Source organism: Peromyscus maniculatus, chromosome 5, assembly GCF_049852395.1.
Source record: "Peromyscus maniculatus bairdii isolate BWxNUB_F1_BW_parent chromosome 5, HU_Pman_BW_mat_3.1, whole genome shotgun sequence".
Lineage (NCBI taxonomy): Eukaryota > Metazoa > Chordata > Mammalia > Rodentia > Cricetidae > Peromyscus > Peromyscus maniculatus.
Genome location: NC_134856.1, coordinates 42,756,730 through 42,773,672, shown reverse-complemented (window position 1 = coordinate 42,773,672; position 16,943 = coordinate 42,756,730).

Genomic DNA, 16,943 nt, shown 5'->3' with positions numbered 1-16,943 from the left:
AATATTTGCATAATGAATAGTTGCCCTTAAAAGTAATTTTTTGTTGTTTTTGGTTTTTCAAGACAGGCCTTCTCTGTGTAACAGCGCTGGCTGTCCGGGAATTTGCTCTGTAGACCAGGCTGGCCTCGAACTCAGAGATCCTCCTGTTTCTGCCTCCCGAGTGCTGTGATTAAAGATGTGTGACACCACTGTCCAGCTAAAAATTAATTTGGCACTTTGTTTACCATGGCAAGTTGTAGGCAGCAAGGCTATAGAATAAGACAACAGCAGCAAACTTTAATTTGGAGCTTGCAGTGAATAAAACTGCTCTTAAAAAGTAAAGGGCTAGAGAAATGGCTGAGCAGTTAAGAACACTTGTTACTCTCGTAAGAGAACCTAGGTCTGGTTTCCAGCATCCGCATGGTGACTCACCACTGTCTGTAACTCTAGTTCCAGGGGATCCAACACCCTCTCTGACTTCTACTGCCACCACATATGCATGTGGTGCGCAGACACACATGCAGACAAAACATGCATACATATAACATAAAATAAATAAATCTAAAAATTTGAAAATTAAAAATAATAAAAAAAAATAAAGTGTAGGGGCTCGAGAGATGGCTCAGAGGGTAAAAGCACGTGCCACCACGCCTGACAAAATGAGTTCAATCCCCAGAGAGAACGGACTCTCACAAGTTGTCCTCTGATCTACACACACACACACACACACATGTGCACGCACACACTGTGCATGCCACCATAACATATAAATAGATAAGTGTAATAAAGGCTGGAGAGATTACTGAACAGTTAAGAGAATGTACTGTTCTTGCAGAAGACCAGAGTTTGATTCCCAGCACTGACATCGGGTATCTCACAATTGCCTGTAACTCCAGCTCCAGAGGATATGACACACCTCTGATCTCCTCAGGTATGTGCACAGACACAGACACACAGGGATATGCATAAACACATCACCATCATCATCATCATCATATTTTAAAAATTAATGGTAGTAAAAATTTAAGGAACAATCTTCAAAAACATGTCAGGATGACCTATTGTGACAGTGGCCCTGAGAGCTACTTGTGCTTAAGAATTCCTAACAAAGCCGGGCAGTGGTGGCGCATGCCTTTAATCCCAGCACTCGGGAGGCAGAGCCAGGCGGGTCTCTGTGAGTTCGAGGCCAGCCTGATCTACAGAGATCCAGGACAAGCACCAAAGCTACACAGAGAAACCCTGTCTTGAAATCCCCCCCCCCAAAAAAATTCCTAACAAGCCAATCAAAGCAACAGACATCATCTTTATGTGTTCAGAAACTTGCTCACCACATAGGAGATGGGTACTAAGAAACCCTCTCCAAATGCAAACAAGATTGTTTATCTAAGAGGCCTCATACAAGAACTCGGTCTGTTTGTATTAGCCAGATTCCCAGCAACAAGGCTCCACAGAAAGGACCTTCATTTTCCTACCAGTTTTTAGGATCTGTTCAATACTGGGAGGTCCATCCCTCCAGAACTGTATCACAAATTTCAAAACATGATCTACACCCATACACTAACTAAATGGTTAGTTGCTACAAAGGAACACTTTGTGCCCCTGGCAACCACTAGCATACTCTCCAAGGCAGTGAAGAAATATTCTTACAATGTTTGAAATGCCCTAGCCTCTTCCGGCATTCTCTAAACTAGAGAACCAGTAAAGAAAGCAGGCCATTCTTATTATAGCCATCATTCTGAAAGCAAGAAAAAAGATCATTAGGAAGTGATTGGCTGGAGTTTCAAATGCAACTTGTAAACAGACACCTTCAATAAATATTCCTTTTTATATTTATTTATTGATTGGTGTATGAGAGAGAGAGAGAGAGAGAGAGAGAGAGAGAGAGAGAGAGAGAGAGAGAGAGAGAATAGGAATGTGCCAGAATGAGTATGGGAAGGTTGGAAGACAAGTTGCAAGAGTTAGTTCTCTCTTCCACCCTGTAGGTCCTTCCTAGGGATCAAACTCAGGTCATCTAACTGGGCAGTAAGCACTTTGACCACTGAGCCATCTCACCAGTCCTAAATAAATATTTATTTCTTAGAAAAGAAAACAGTAACAACAATGATAATAATATACAAAAAAATTGTGTCCATGTAGTGGCACAGGCCTTTAATCCCAGCATAGGGAGACAGAGGCAGCTGGATCAATGAGTTCAAATCCAGCCTGGTCTACAGAGTGAGTTCTGGGACAGCTAGGACTGCACAGAGAAACTCTGTCTCACAAAACAAAAAAACAAAATCAAAACCAAACAAACAAAAGCCATACAAATAAAAAGATTTACTTTATTTTTGAATCAGGGGTATCTGGGTGTGTGTCTGTGGATATGTGCACCCGAATTCAGGTGTCTGTGGAGATCAGTCATTAGATCTCCCTGAAGCTGGATTTCCAAGAAGCTATGACTTTCCTGACATGAGTGCTGGGAATCAAACTCAGGATCTCTGCAAGAGCAGGCCATGGTCTTAACCACTGATCCATCTTGCAACTCCTCAATACATGTTTCTTAAAATGAATTTTTTTAAAGATTTATTTATTATGTATACAGTGTTGTGTCTGTATGTGTCCTTGCAGGCCAGAGGATGGCACCAGATTTCATTATAGGTGGTTGTGAGCCACCATGTGGTTGCTGGGAATTGAACTCAGGACCTCTGGAAGAGCAGTCAGTGCTCTTAACTGCTGAGCCATCTCTCCAGTCCTCTTAAAATTAATTTGAAGTTAACTTTATCACAGACTTTCTGATTGCTGGAAAAGAGGGTTTTTTTTAAAAAGATGATTTTCTTTTATTTATGTGTGAGTGCCTGTATGAATATACATGCACTACATGCATGTCTGGTGCCCTCAGAGGCCAGAAGAGGGCTTTGGGTCCCCTGGAACTGGAGTTGCAGACAGTCGTGAGCTGTCATGTGAGTGCCAGGAAGCAAACTGGGGCCTTTTGGAAGATCAGCCAGTGCTCTTACCCACGGAGTCAGCTCTCGGCTTAATGCTTTCTAGAAATCAGTCTTGGGACTATGACTCTTGCCTCTTCTGTCACCTGTGTGTGGCCTTATTTAAGAACTCAGGGAATTTCTAGTGTTGGGACTACAGAAGCAAAACCATTTTTATTTTTAAGACAGGTTCTTGCTGTGTAGCCCTGGCTGACCTGGAATACACTATGTAGACCAGGCTGGCCTCAGACTCACAGAGAATCCCCTTTCTGCCTCCTGAGTGCTGGGGTTAAAGGCAAGTGCCACCATGGCAGGTTCTAGAGATGTTACTTTGAAGCGTGATTCAGTTTAATAAAATCAGAGAAATCTTCCCAACAAATAAATCCCAAAGCGGGGCGGAGGGGAAGAGCAGAAAGAGGGAGGCTGGAGTCAGGGGCTTCAGCTGCGTGTCAGTCAGCACAAGCCTTGGCTCTCAGGAAATTCATCGCTCTCTTTTTTAAACAAAAGTTTTTAAGATTTACCTATTCCATTATTTGATGTGTATGTTTTGCTTGTATGCATGCATGTGCATCATGTGTGTGCCCTGCCTGCCGGGGTCAGCAGGGAGGATCAGGTTCCCAGGGATTGAACTTCCAGCTGGTTGTGAGACACGGTGTAGATCCTGGGACTTGAACCCCCATTTACTGGAGAGGCAGCCAGTACTCTCAACTGCGGCACCATCTCTTCAGCCCAGGATCTTGATTTCAACATAATAACTTAGAAAATTCACTTTTGAGCTACTCGGGGAAATTGAATGCGGCTTGAGTTTCGTATAATACGAAGGGGCTGCTTTCACTGTACTGACTTGATGGTGCTGTTTTCAGAGTGTAAGAACAGAGGGTATATGTATGCTAGAGCTTCACATGGTCACATATCACACAAGAACGCTACAGTGAACAATGAACTACAATGCAATTCAAAGGATGTCTCCCATGTGTGTGCTGATGCTAGAGTAAACAAAGCTACTGTGTCAGCGGTCACCTAAAAAATCATACATACGATGTATGTATATTACAATGATAATAAAATAATAATACAACGGTATGTTATAATAGTAAACAACTACAGTGCTAATTTATGCATTTACTTGCACTATTTTTGTTGTTATTTTAGAGTGCACACCTACTAATACAAGCTCACTTGGGGGGCCTGGAGAGATGGCTCAGTGGTTAAGAGCTCCTACTGCTCTTGCAGGGGACTCACCACCTGCCTGTGGCTCAGCTCCAAGGATCCAATGCCCCTTCTGACCTTCACTGGCACCTGCACACACACAGTCACATGAGCTTTTTTTTTTTTTCCCCCTCTTGAGATCTCAGTATGTAGTAGCTCTGGCTAGCCTGGACCTTGCTCAGTAGACCAGGCTAACCTCAAACTCACAAACATAGGATAGCCTCTGTCTCCCAAACGCTAAGGAAAATTAACCCTCCCCCATTTCCAAGCTTATTTAAAACAGCAAGCTGGGGCTGGGGATGCGGTTCAGTTGAGTGCTTGCCTAGCACGCATGAATTCCTGGCTTGGATCCCCCCCCCCTCCACATAAACAGATCGTGGTAGCACACACTTGTAGTCCTAGCACTCAGGAGATAGAGGCAGGGAGAGCAGAAGTTCAAGATCATCCTCAACTACACAGACCAGTCTGGGTTATGTGAAACCCTGTGTAAAAATGAAAACGAAACAGCCTGCTGTCTTAGCCTGGAAGCATTGTCACACTGCTTACATTTACTGCCTATGATTGCAGCCAGAAGTCAAGACAGTGATTGACCTGAACCCTCTAGGCTTCCATAGGTGCGCTCTGTGACATTCCTACCATGGTGGCACGGACTAACTACGTATTTCTCAGATTGTATCTTGTTGTTAAAAGGCGTGGGGCTGACTGAAATGTTTGTGGCTGAAATTTGTTAATGGCTGTAGTTTACTTTGGATTCTTCCTTCACCCTCCCTCCAGAAGTGCTAGAAAGAGAAAAATAGATTAAATGAGAATGGTGACAAGTGTTGACAATGGATAGTTGGTGCTTAGCATGTCCTTACACTCTATCATTAATTTGCTATATATCTACATGTCTCCATAACTAAACTTTATTTATTTATTAAGACAAGGTCTCGCTATGTAATTCTGCCTGTCCTGGAACTTCAATGTGGACACTAGGCTGGCCCCAAATTCCCAGAGATCCCTAGTCACTGCTTTCTGAGTGCTAAGATCAAAGGCATGTGCCACAATGCCTAGCTCTTTGTTTTATTTATTTGTTTGTTTGCTTTAGGTTTGTTTTTATTTCATGTGCATAAGTTTGGCTGCATGCATGTATGTGTACCATGTGAGTGCCTGGTAACCTCAGAGATCAGAAGAGGATGTTGCATCCCCTAGAACTGGAATTACAAACGGTTGTGAGCTTCCAAGTGGGTTCTGGGAACCAACCCAGGTCCTTTGCAATAGCAGCAACTGCTTTTAACTGCTGAGACATTTCTCCAGGCCCCTGTTTGTTTTATTTTTTAAGTCAGAGGACTCAAATCCTAAGAATAGGAGCTGAACAGCATACAAGGTACAGTTCTTAAAAAACAATTTCAAGAGGAAAAAAATTAGAGTTTGTTCATTTAACTAGTCAATCTTTTTTAACATAAGGTCTTACTATGTAGCCCAGGCTAGTCTCAAACACATCCTCCTGCCTCAGCCTCCCAAATACTGGGATTGCAGGTATGACCTACTATATCCAGCTTTAGAGACAGTTTATGTCTGGAAACAGTAAACTGTTAAGAGAAAGAGCTTTGATGGGACTGGAGATACTACTCAGCGGTTAGGATGGCTGCTCTTCCAGAGGACCCAGGTTCAGTTCCCAGCACCAGTGCCGGGTGGTTCTCAACCACCTCGAACTTGGGTTCCAGAGGATCTGATTCCCTGTTCTGGCCTCTGCAAGCACCAGCATAATGTGGCATATACTCACATAGGCACTACACACAACAAAAAATTTAAGACGGAGAGAGAGGAAGGGAGAGAGTGAGAGCTTTGGGATCAGAATTGCCTACAAGGTTTAAAAAAAAAAAAACAGGAAACATTGTTTTGTATTTTATATCAAACACTAAAGAGTAAAGAAAATCAATAACTATAGCTCTCTTTAGTTTTTTACTATATGGCCTCTTCAGATTCACTCAAAGCAGTGTTTTATACTGTTTTGGTATAAAAATACATTGTTTCTATTATACATATATGTGTGTGTGTGTATGTGTGTGTGTGTGTGTGTGTGTGTGTGTGTGTGTGTATGGCAAAGTTTCTAGTCCAATCTTCTTCCTTCTTTTTCAAAGACTTGGTTTCAGTACCAAAGAAGCCAAGTGCTGTGGTTCTCCAACAGTTGAGAGTAACGCGTGTACATGCAGTTATGTCTACAAAACTCTCGCTAAGCTAAAGCTGTAGCAAGCTGTAGACATATTAGCTCATTTTACAATATGAGCCAGGAACAATGTGTGGCATTGTGAACAAAACACATAAAACTCCCTGACTGCTGGCATTCTAGCGGGGGAGACAGATAATAAACGGGTTTACTAAGTGAGCTCTAGACTATGTTAACTAAGACACATACCACAGTGAAAAGTTACAGAGCTGAAAAAGCGAAGAAGGTCAACATTTTAATGAAGGTAGCCAGGAAGGGTCACAAAGAGAAGGAAACATTTAAGAACAGACTTTAAAGGACACTGGAGCATGACAAAGCAAGTATTTTGAGAACACAGAGTGCCAGAAAGAAAGAAGTACAGAGGTCTTGGGGGCAGGAATGTGCCTCCATCTCTGAAGAAACATGAAGAGGTCCACACAGCTGAGGCAGAGGAAACAAGGATGGAGTGGAAATAATGAGACAGGAAGAGCAGGCATGGATGGTTCTGTGCATCACGGGAAAAGACTACATGCTGAGTGAAATAAGAAGCCATTGGGAGCCGGGTGGTGGTGGCGCATGCCTTCAATCCCAGCACTCGGGAGGCAGAGCCAGGTGGATCTCTGTGAGTTCAAGGCCAGCCTGGTCTCCAAAGCGAATTCCAGGAAAGGCGCAAAGCTACACAGAGAAACCCTGTCTCAAAAAAAAAAAAAAAGCCATTAGAAAAACAGGTACAGTGGTTCATACTTAGAACCCCAGCGTTTGGAAGGCTGAGGAAGGACTGACACAAGTTCAAGGCTAGGGTTGGGGATTTAGCTCAGTGGTAGAGCACTTGCCTAGCAATCATAAGGCCCTGGGTTCGATCCTCAGCTAAGAAGAAGAAGAAGAAGAAGAAGAAGAAGAAGAAGAAGAAGAAGAAGAAGAAGAAGAAGAAGAAGAAGAAGAAGAAGAAGAAGAAGAAACAAGTTCAAGGCTAACCTCAGCTACATAGAGAGCTCAAGGGCAACCTGGACTACAGAGTGAGACTAAAAGGCAAAAATCTATTGGGGGGCTTAGAAAGCAGGAATGTTGAGGTCTGATTTAGATGTATGGAAGCACTCTGAAGCCATATTTTGTGTGTGCATACACACATGTGTGCCATGGCACAAGTATGAAGGTCTGAGGACGACTTGTGGGGATCAGTTTTTCTCCCTCCACTGTGTGGGCCCTGAGGATCAAACTCAGGTCATCAGACATGGCAGCAATCAATAACCCCTACCCACTGAGCCATCTTACCAGCCGTCTTCCTCTCTCTTTCACTTCCAGCTTGCCCCAGCACATGCTCCTGGCTGTGAGGATCACCCCTGTGGCATTTACCTTCCCCACAGGCCTGAAGCAACAGGCCAAGCAACCGTGGACTGGAATTTGGAAACTGAGCCAAAGTGTCAGGTAGGGTTACTGATGCTGTCAGAAAACACCATGCCCAAACAAGCTGGGGAGGAAAGGATTTATTTTGCTTACACTTCCACATCACTGTTCATCATCAGAAGCAGGCAGAGCAGAAACTCAACAGGGCAGGAACCTGGAGGCAGGAGCTGATTGATGCAGAAGCCATGAAGGCGTACTGCTTGCAGGCTTGATCCTTATGGGTTGCTCAGCCTGTCATATTGCACCCACGACCACCAGCCTAGGGGTGGCACCACCCATACCAATCACTAAATAAGGAAATGCTCTTTGTTGTTGTTTTTGTTTTTCGAGACAGGGTTTCTCTGTGTAGTTTTGGTGACTGTCCTGGATTTTGCTCTGTTGACCAGGCTGGCCTCGAACTCGCAGAGATCTGCCTGCCTTTGCCTCCCGAGTGCTGCTAGTTCCTAAGGAAAACACAAAATTAAGACACTCAATACTTTACCTTTCCTTCTTTTCCTTACTTCAAAGACATCTCACAGAAGCTGACTGTAGTGGTGTGCACGTCTAATACCAGCCAGCACTCAGGAGGCTGAGGCAGGTAGATCTAAATGGTGAGTTCTACACCAAACAGGAATACATAGTGAAACCCTGTCTCAAAAGAGAAAAAAAAATAGTTCACAGGCAATGGAATTCTTGTTTGTTTGATTGTTTTGAGACTAGGTCTTATTTTGTAGACCAAGCTGGCCTCAAATTCACAAAGCTCTCGGCAGAGCCTCTGCCTCCTGAGTACTGAAATTAAAAGATGTATACCCCACCACATTAGCTAAGAATTCTTTGGTTTGTTTGTTTGTTTGTTTTGGAGACAGGGTTTCTCTGTGTAGCCCTGGCTGTCCTGGAACTCCCTCTGTAGACCAGGCTGGCCTTGAACACAGATATTTGCCTTCTCTGCCTCTCAAGTGCTGGGATTAAAGGCTTTGTGCCACCACCACCTAGCAAGGACTCTTTTAAAACTAATAGTGGAACATAAACCCATATGTAAACATGTTGTGAATATATATGTATGTTTCTATATACATATATGTGTGCATTCTTATATGTATACATATATATGCTGAAAGAATCTATATCACATTTCATACTTCTTTCTTTTTTTTTTTTTTCATTTTGATTTTTTTCGAGACAGGGTTTCTCTGTGTAACAACTCTGGCTGTCCTGGATCTAATTTTTTGGACCAGGCTGGCCTCCAACTCACAGAGATCTGCCTGCCTCTACCCCACCAGCACTGGGATTAAAGACGTGCACCACCACGATGGACTACATTTCTGATTTCCTTTTTCTAGACTTGGAGGTACTCTGACTGCTTTGCCCTAGAAGGTACTGACTACACCCCCTTGCAGGAGACAAAGTACATGTTAGAGCTGCTGGGAATGTTCTCATGTGCTCAATTTATTTGATGATCCTCAAAAAATTTTCCCACTTGCACAACGTTTTCAAAACCAAAAATGCTTAGAGATATCTTACCAGGGAGCGTGTGGAATTTGTTATGAGACCGTTGCCATGTAAGTGCCCTGGGTGCCTTAAGGAGATCTCAGTGTTTGTAGTAAACGGTCTGCAGGTTAATTACTCCCTGAAGGGTTGTGGAAAAAATAGAACAAGATCAAGATCTCTCTAAAAATGCCAGTGTGCAATGAACACACTTCAATGTTTTCTGCCTGGTTGGTGGATAGCTAATTCATGTGATCCATGCTACTGGTGACCACAGCAAGCATGACTTCTATTTTACTGGTGACATCTAAGCTGAGGAAAGGGAAGCCTTTGGATCCTTCTTTCTTGCTTGTGTACCTAGGAATCTAGCAAGAGAAAAATTCCAGAAGTCACTGGCCACAGATTCAGATAAAGAGTCAACAAGATGTCTCAGCAGGTGAAAGACACAAGCTTTATAATCTAAATTCAATCTCCAGAATCCACAGTGGAGGGAGAGATCAGATCCCACAAATTGTTCTTTGACCCTATCCTTGTGCTGTGGACTACAGTTGATTTGTTTAGGCAGCTGGTTAAAGAGCTCTGCCGATCTGCTTGTCTCCCTGCCCTCCCATTGCTAGTGCCGTAGATGCTAGCTAGCCACAGCTCCTGGGGTTTACTGTAGCACTGAGGCTCAAAACTCAAATCCTCGTGCAGCAGAAACTCTACCAACCGAGCCACCTTCTGTTTTCAGGTGAGTTTTGATTTTGATTTTGGTGGCAGTTTGGTTGTTGTTTATTTAGAGTGGCTTTTTATTGTTGTTGTTTTGCTTTGGTTTGGTTTGGTTTTGAGACAGAGTCAAGCCATGAAGCCCAAGTTGGTCCTGAATTCATCATCTACCTGATTCAGCCTCCTAAGTGATAGCCTGAATCAAGCTCTACTGGGCGGGCCAGCAGCAGGTCACAGTGCAGCTCCTGATCTCCATGGTCTCCACAAGGTAGTCCTCCAGCATAAAGCACTCTGTGAAGATGCATGCATGTTCATCCTTCCCAGCTGCCAGGTGACGGGCAACCTCCTTCCCAGCTTTCTGGTACTGCTCAGATTGCAGCATGAAGCACACAGAAAAAGGAGTGTGTGGAGAGAGTTTGTTGAATTAAAAAAAAAAAAAGTTCCACCTTAGAGAAACAATGTTATATAAAAACAAACAAAAATCTTACTTAAAATACAGTGTATGCTCACAACATGACCTGTTTCTGCACTAAGTCCTCAACATCTCACCCCTAGATCACAACCTCTAAATACCTAGGAACTTCCTGAAAATACAAGTTATTTGGCCACATCCTAAAAGGACTGAATCAAGGCCCCACCCACCGAGGTTGAGCTCAAGCACTTCCTGTGATTCTGACGCCCTGGAAATCTAGAGGATCCCATTCTAGGAAGCCTAACAGGAGATCTTAGTCTTTTCCTTTCAGCTTACCTTTATTTTCTAAAATATTCCATGGTGAACCTTTGTTATTTTGTAAACAAAGAGATTAATTTTGAAAAGAAGTTGAGCATAGAAGTCAGTGACACCCTGCTACTCCAGTGACAGAGAAGAATACATATCGTGCTTTCATAGTTCTCATTGTCATATATGCCTTTCCATGTGATTCCAGTAACACCTGTGGAGGTTTGTATTAGTATTTGCATTTATTACTGTCTGTGTACATACACATTGTTGTTGTTGTTGTTGCTGTGTGTGTACATGTTCAGGTATGCTCACTGGTGTACATATGTGTGGTGTTGGTGGTTGTGTGTGTGTGTGTCTGAGTGTATATGTGTTCAGGTATGCTCACTGGTGTACATGTGCGGAGGTGGTGGTGTATATGTATGCACAAGTGGATGCAGGTACCCACAGAAGCCAGAAGGGGGCACTGCATTTCCTGGAGCTAGTCATCTTTCCAGCCCCTCCACTTTATTCTTTGAGACAGGGTCTCTCACGGAACTGGGAGCTGGTCTTTTGGCTACACTGGCTGGCTAGCCAACACTCTGGATCCACCTGTTTCCACTCTGTCCCCTTTGAGTCTCTAAATTATATACTTTGTCCAACAAACCCTAAAAGTGATGCTTACTGTTTGAATGTCATTTGAATCTGAGGTAAACTAAGGGCCAAGTATATGGAAGCAAATGTAGCTGAGTCCAAAATAGGCAAATCCTTTTTCCGTAGACACCTCAAAGAAAAGAAGTCACAATCATACTAGCTGTATTTCCTATAAATGCTAAGCTGTTATCACAACCCCAATACTAGCATGCATGTATTATGAGCCCTGGTGATAAACTATGTGCCCCGGTGACAAATGGTCAAGACTACTGTCAACTTTTTAAAAGTAAAAATTTATGTAAGACAGGACTAATTTGTTCTATTTAAATTGTTCTTATATTCAATGTTTGAACTTTTTCATGTGTAAAAAGAGAAAAATATTTATCTGGATAATAGCATGAGCCTCTAGGTTGTGGAGATCAAATGAAAGAACACGCAGACATACAGTTTAAAACTGGCAAGTACGTGGGCTGGAGAGATGGAGACAGGACCAGAGTTTGATTCCCAGTAGCCCCGTGGGCAGCTCCAGGAGACCTGATGCCCTCTTCAGTCCTCTACAGGCACCTACACATATGTGGCATAGACGTACATTGTAGTGGTTTGAATGAAAATAGGCTCCACAGATTCATAAGGAGTGGCACTATTTGAAAGGATTAGGAGGCATGGCTTTGTCGGAGGAAGTATGTCCCTGGGGGTGGGTTTTGATGTTTCAAAAAGCCCATTCCAAGCCCAAAGTCTCTCTCTTCCTACTGCCTGTGGATCTGGATGTAGAATTCTAAGCTACTTCTCCAACACTATGCCTGCCTGCATACCACCATGCTCCCTGCCATGACAATAATGGACTAAACCTCTGAAATCGTAGGCAAGCCCCGATGAAATGTTCTCTTTTATAGGAGCTGCTGTGGACATGGCGTCTCTTCACAGTATTCGAATGCTGGCTAAGACAGAAGTCAGCACCAGGAAGCAGGCTCTTGCTGCAACAGGCCTGACTGTGCTGCTTGTTGGTGGACTTTGGATTAGGAAAGTGGTTGAGCAGTGTAAGTGGGACTTAGTGAGTCATGCTATTAGAAGCACGAAGACAGTGGTGCTGAGAGCAACGTAGATGATGACAGCCCAGCTCGTGTTTTCAGAGGAGAAGACTAGTAAGCGGCCTAGAAACTGTCCTTGTGATATTATGACAAAGAATGAGGCTGCTTCCTGCCCTTGTCCAAAAAAAAAAATCTACCTGAGGCTAAATTCAAGAGTTTTGGATTAACAGTATTGGTAGAGATTTCTTTTTTTGTTTGTTTGTTCGTTTTTGTTGTTGTTTTGAGACAGGTTTCTCTATGTAACAGCCTGGCTGTCCTTGAACTCACAAGTTCTACCTCCTGCTTCTACCTCCCAAGTGCTGGGACTAAAGGTGTGTGCATCCCCCAAAAGCTGGTAGAGGAGATTTCAAAATAGCCTAGTACTGACTGTGCCATGTGGTGATTAGTGGCCACTCTTATGCAGATCTATAAAGGAGCAAGCTGAGCAAGGAAAAATAGAAAATGTACAGTTTGAAAAGAAAAGGAGCATTAGGAAGTGTAAAGGAGTTAAGTCCAGTACTCAAAGAGATAAAAAAAAAAAGTTTAAAGAAAAGCCTGGTGCTAAGTGAAATAAAGGGAGTGGTGACCTGCAGGACCCAGCTAAGCATCCAACTTGTGAAAATGAGTTAAAGAAAGTTTAAGCAGTAAAGGAAGCCAGAAAGCTGGCTGGGCGGTGGTGGTGCACACCTTTAATCCCAGCACTTGGGAGGAAGAGGCAGGTGAATCTCTGAGTTTGAGGCCAGACTGGTGAGTTCTACGACATCCAGGGATGGGCTGTGAAACCCTGTCTCAAAAACAAACGAACGAACAAACAAACAAACAAACAAACAAACAAACAAACAAACGACCTAGAAAGCTGATGAAAATATATTTGAACAAAGGGGCCAAGTTCCAGCCCCAACAAGCAGAAGAAAGAACTTGTCAGCTTTAGCCACATGGATCTGGTTTTACAGGAGTCCAGGACTCAAGAAAGAGTCTGTGGAATCTCCCTTAGTGACTAAGGAAAGCCACTGGGACCAGGTGTATGTCAGGGGTGCCCCTACATGGAGGCCCAGAAAGGCCACTGCATGAAGCTATGAAGGTGAATCCTGGATTTCAATGGAGACCCCAGATATTGGAGATGCCAGCACTATGGGATACCTGCCAAGTATTGCTGATCACAGGGTGTGGTACCAGCCCAAGAGAGGGAAGTGTGTTGCAGTCAACAAAGCTGAAAGGAGTTGGAGATCTGAAGAGTCTTTGACATCAGACATGGAGATGTAGTTTGGAGTTTGCCCGACTGGTTTTGATCTTGCTTTGGTTCAGTGTTTCCTCACTATGCTCCCTGTCCTCCCTTTTGTAATAGGAATGTATGTTCTATGCCATTATATGTTGGAAGTATGTGATCTGCTTTTTTATTTTCATTTTACAGGGGTTACAGAGATTGCCATGAGTTTCAGAAGAGACTTTGGACTTTAAACAGTGTTGAGACTGTTATAGACTATAGGGACTTTTTTTGAACTAAATGCATTTTTGCATTATGATATGGCTACAGCCTATGGGGGCCAAGGAGTGGAATGTGGTGCTCTGAATGAAAATGGCCCCTGTAGGTTCATAGGCAATGGTGATATTCGAAAGGATTAGGAGGTCTGGCCTTGTTGAAGGAAGTGTGTCACTAGGGTGGGCTTTGAGGTTTCAAAAAGCCCATTTCAAGCTCAGAGTTCCTGCTGTCTGCCAGGATCCAGATGTAGACTTCTCAACTACTTCTCCAGCACCATGCCAGCCTGCATGTCACCATGCTCCCTGCCATGATGAGAATGGACTGAGCCCCTGAAACTGTAAGCACATCTCAATTAAATGCTTTCTTTTATAAGAGTTGCCATGGTCAACTGGGCGGTGGTGGCACACACCTTTAATCCCAGCACTTGGGAGGCAGAGCCAGGCGGATCTCTGTGAGTTCGAGGCCAGCCTGGTCTCTAAAGCGAGTTCCAGGAAAGGCACAAAGCTACAGAGAAACCCTGTCTCGAAAAAAACAAAACAAAAAAACCCACACAAAACAAAAAACAATTTTTGGATACATATAATTTCACCATTCATTAAAGGTGAAAGCAAATTTGCATTCTAATGGGATGGATGTGCAAGTTTCTTTCTGCATAAAGAATGAAACTGTGGCTGGGTGGTGGTGTCACAAACCTTTAATCCCAGCACTCGGGAGGCAGAGGCAGGCCTGGTCTACAGAGTGAGTTCCAGCTCCAAAGCTACACAGAGAAACCCTATTTTGAAAAAAAAAAATGAAATTGTAGGACTGAAGAGATGGCTCAGTGGTTAAGAGCACTGACTGCTCTTCCAGAGGACCCAGGTTCAATTCCCAGCACCCACATGACAGCTGACAACTGTCTGTAACTCTAGTTCCAGGGGATCTGACACCTTCACACCAATGCACATAAAATAAAGTTAAATAAATTATTTTTTTTAAAAGAATGAGATCATAGCTGACTATTTGGTACTACAGGACATAGAACATCTTTCACATTTTTCAGAGTTGACTGGTATTTTGACTTCATAATTCATCAATGCTAAAAATGATGATTTGCATTAATATGTAGAAAAAATTGCAGAAGAATGTTTAGTGCCATTTAAGATATTGTTAGAAATTCTGCCCTAATTCCAATCCCAAATTAATTGAATGTCTTTTAGGCAGAAACTCCAGCAACAATTATTTACTTATTAGCGCGCGTGTGTGTGTGTGTATGTGTGTGTGTGTGTGTGTGTGTGTACATGAAACAGTGTATGTGGGAGTCAGAGGACAACTTTGTGGAGTTGGTTCTCCCCTTCCATGTTTACTGGGGTTCCAGGTATTGAACTCAGGTTTCGGGCTTGCACTATTAATGCCCTCATCTGCTGACTCATCTAACGGGTTTGTTTTTCTTTATTTTGTTTGGTTTGTATATTCTCTGAGACATTCATATATGGATATAATGTAGTCTGACTTCTCCCAGACAGACTGTCCCACATCTCCCTCCCAACTTCATTGCTATTTCTTCTTTCTTCTTCCTCTTCCTCCTTCTTCTTTATTGAGTCCAGTTAGTGTTGTTCATAGGTACATGCGCATATAGGGTTATACACTAGAGTATGGCCACACTCCTGAGGAAAAGCGACTCTCCCTTTCCCAGCAGCCTTCAGTAGCCGGTAACTCTCAGCTAGGGATGGGACCTGGTGAGATGGGATCGTGACTGGCTTGCAGTCGTTGTTCAACCAGCCACAGCTGCTGTAAATTCATGAGTGGAGCCCGGCGGTGGTGGCACATGCCTTTAATCCCAGCACTGGAGAGGCAGAGCCAGGCGGATCTCTGTGCGTCTGAGGCCAGCCTGGGCCACAGAGTGAGTTCCAGGAAAGGTGCAAAACTACACAGAGAAACCCTGTCCCGAAAAACCAAGAAAAAAAAAAAAGTTCGCTGGGCGGCGCACGCCTTTAATCCCACCACTCGGGAGGCAGAGCCAGGCGGATCTCTGTGAGTTCGAGGCCAGCCTAGGTTACCAAGTGAGTTCCAGGAAAGGCTCCAAAGCTACACAGAGAAACCCTGTCTCAATCAATCAATCAATAAACAAATAAACAAATGAATAAAAATAAAAAATAAATAAAATAGGTCTGGAGAGAGGGTTCAACAATTAAGAGTACTTACTGTTCTGGCACAGGACCCAGGTTGAGTCTCTAATATCCAAGTGATGGATGTCAATATGTAAAAGATTACAAATAGATCCATATCTGTCACCATGCACAAAACTCAAGTCCAAGTGGAACAAAGACCTCAACATAAATCCACTTACACTGAACTTGATAGAAGAGAAAGTAGGAAGTACTCTTGAACACATTGACACAGGAGATCACTTCCTAAATATAACACCAGTAGCACAGACACTGAGCACAACAATTAATAAATGGGACCTCTTGAAACTGAGAAGCTTTTGTAGAGCAAAAGACACCGTCAATAAGACAAAAAGACAGCCTACAGAATGGGAAAAGACCTTTACCAACCCCACATCTGACAGAGGACTGATCTCCAAAGTATATAAAGAACTCAAGAAACTAGACATCAAAAATACTGAACAATTAAAAAATGGGCTAATAAACAGAGAATTCTCAAAAGAAGAATCACAAATGGCTGAAAGACATTTAAAGACATGCTCAACATCCTTAATCATCAGAGAAATGCAAATCAAAATGACTCTGAGATATCACCTTACACCTGTCAGAATGGCAATGATCAAAAACACTAATGACAGTCAATGTTGGAGAGGATGCAGAGCAAAGGGAACACTGCTCCACTGTAGGTGGGAATGCAAACTTGTACAACCACTGTGGAAATCAGTATGGTGGTCTCTCAGAAAATTGGGAATTGATCTACCTCAAGACCCAGCCATACCACTCTTGGGCATATATCCAAGGAATGTTCAATCATACCACAAACATACATGCTCAACTATGTTCATAGCAGCACTATTTGATATAGCCAGAACCTGGAAACAACCTAGATGCCCATCACCTGAAGAATGGATTAAGAAAATGTGGTACATATGCACAATGGAGTACTACTCAGCAGAGAAAAATAATGACAGCATGAAATTTGCAGGCAAATA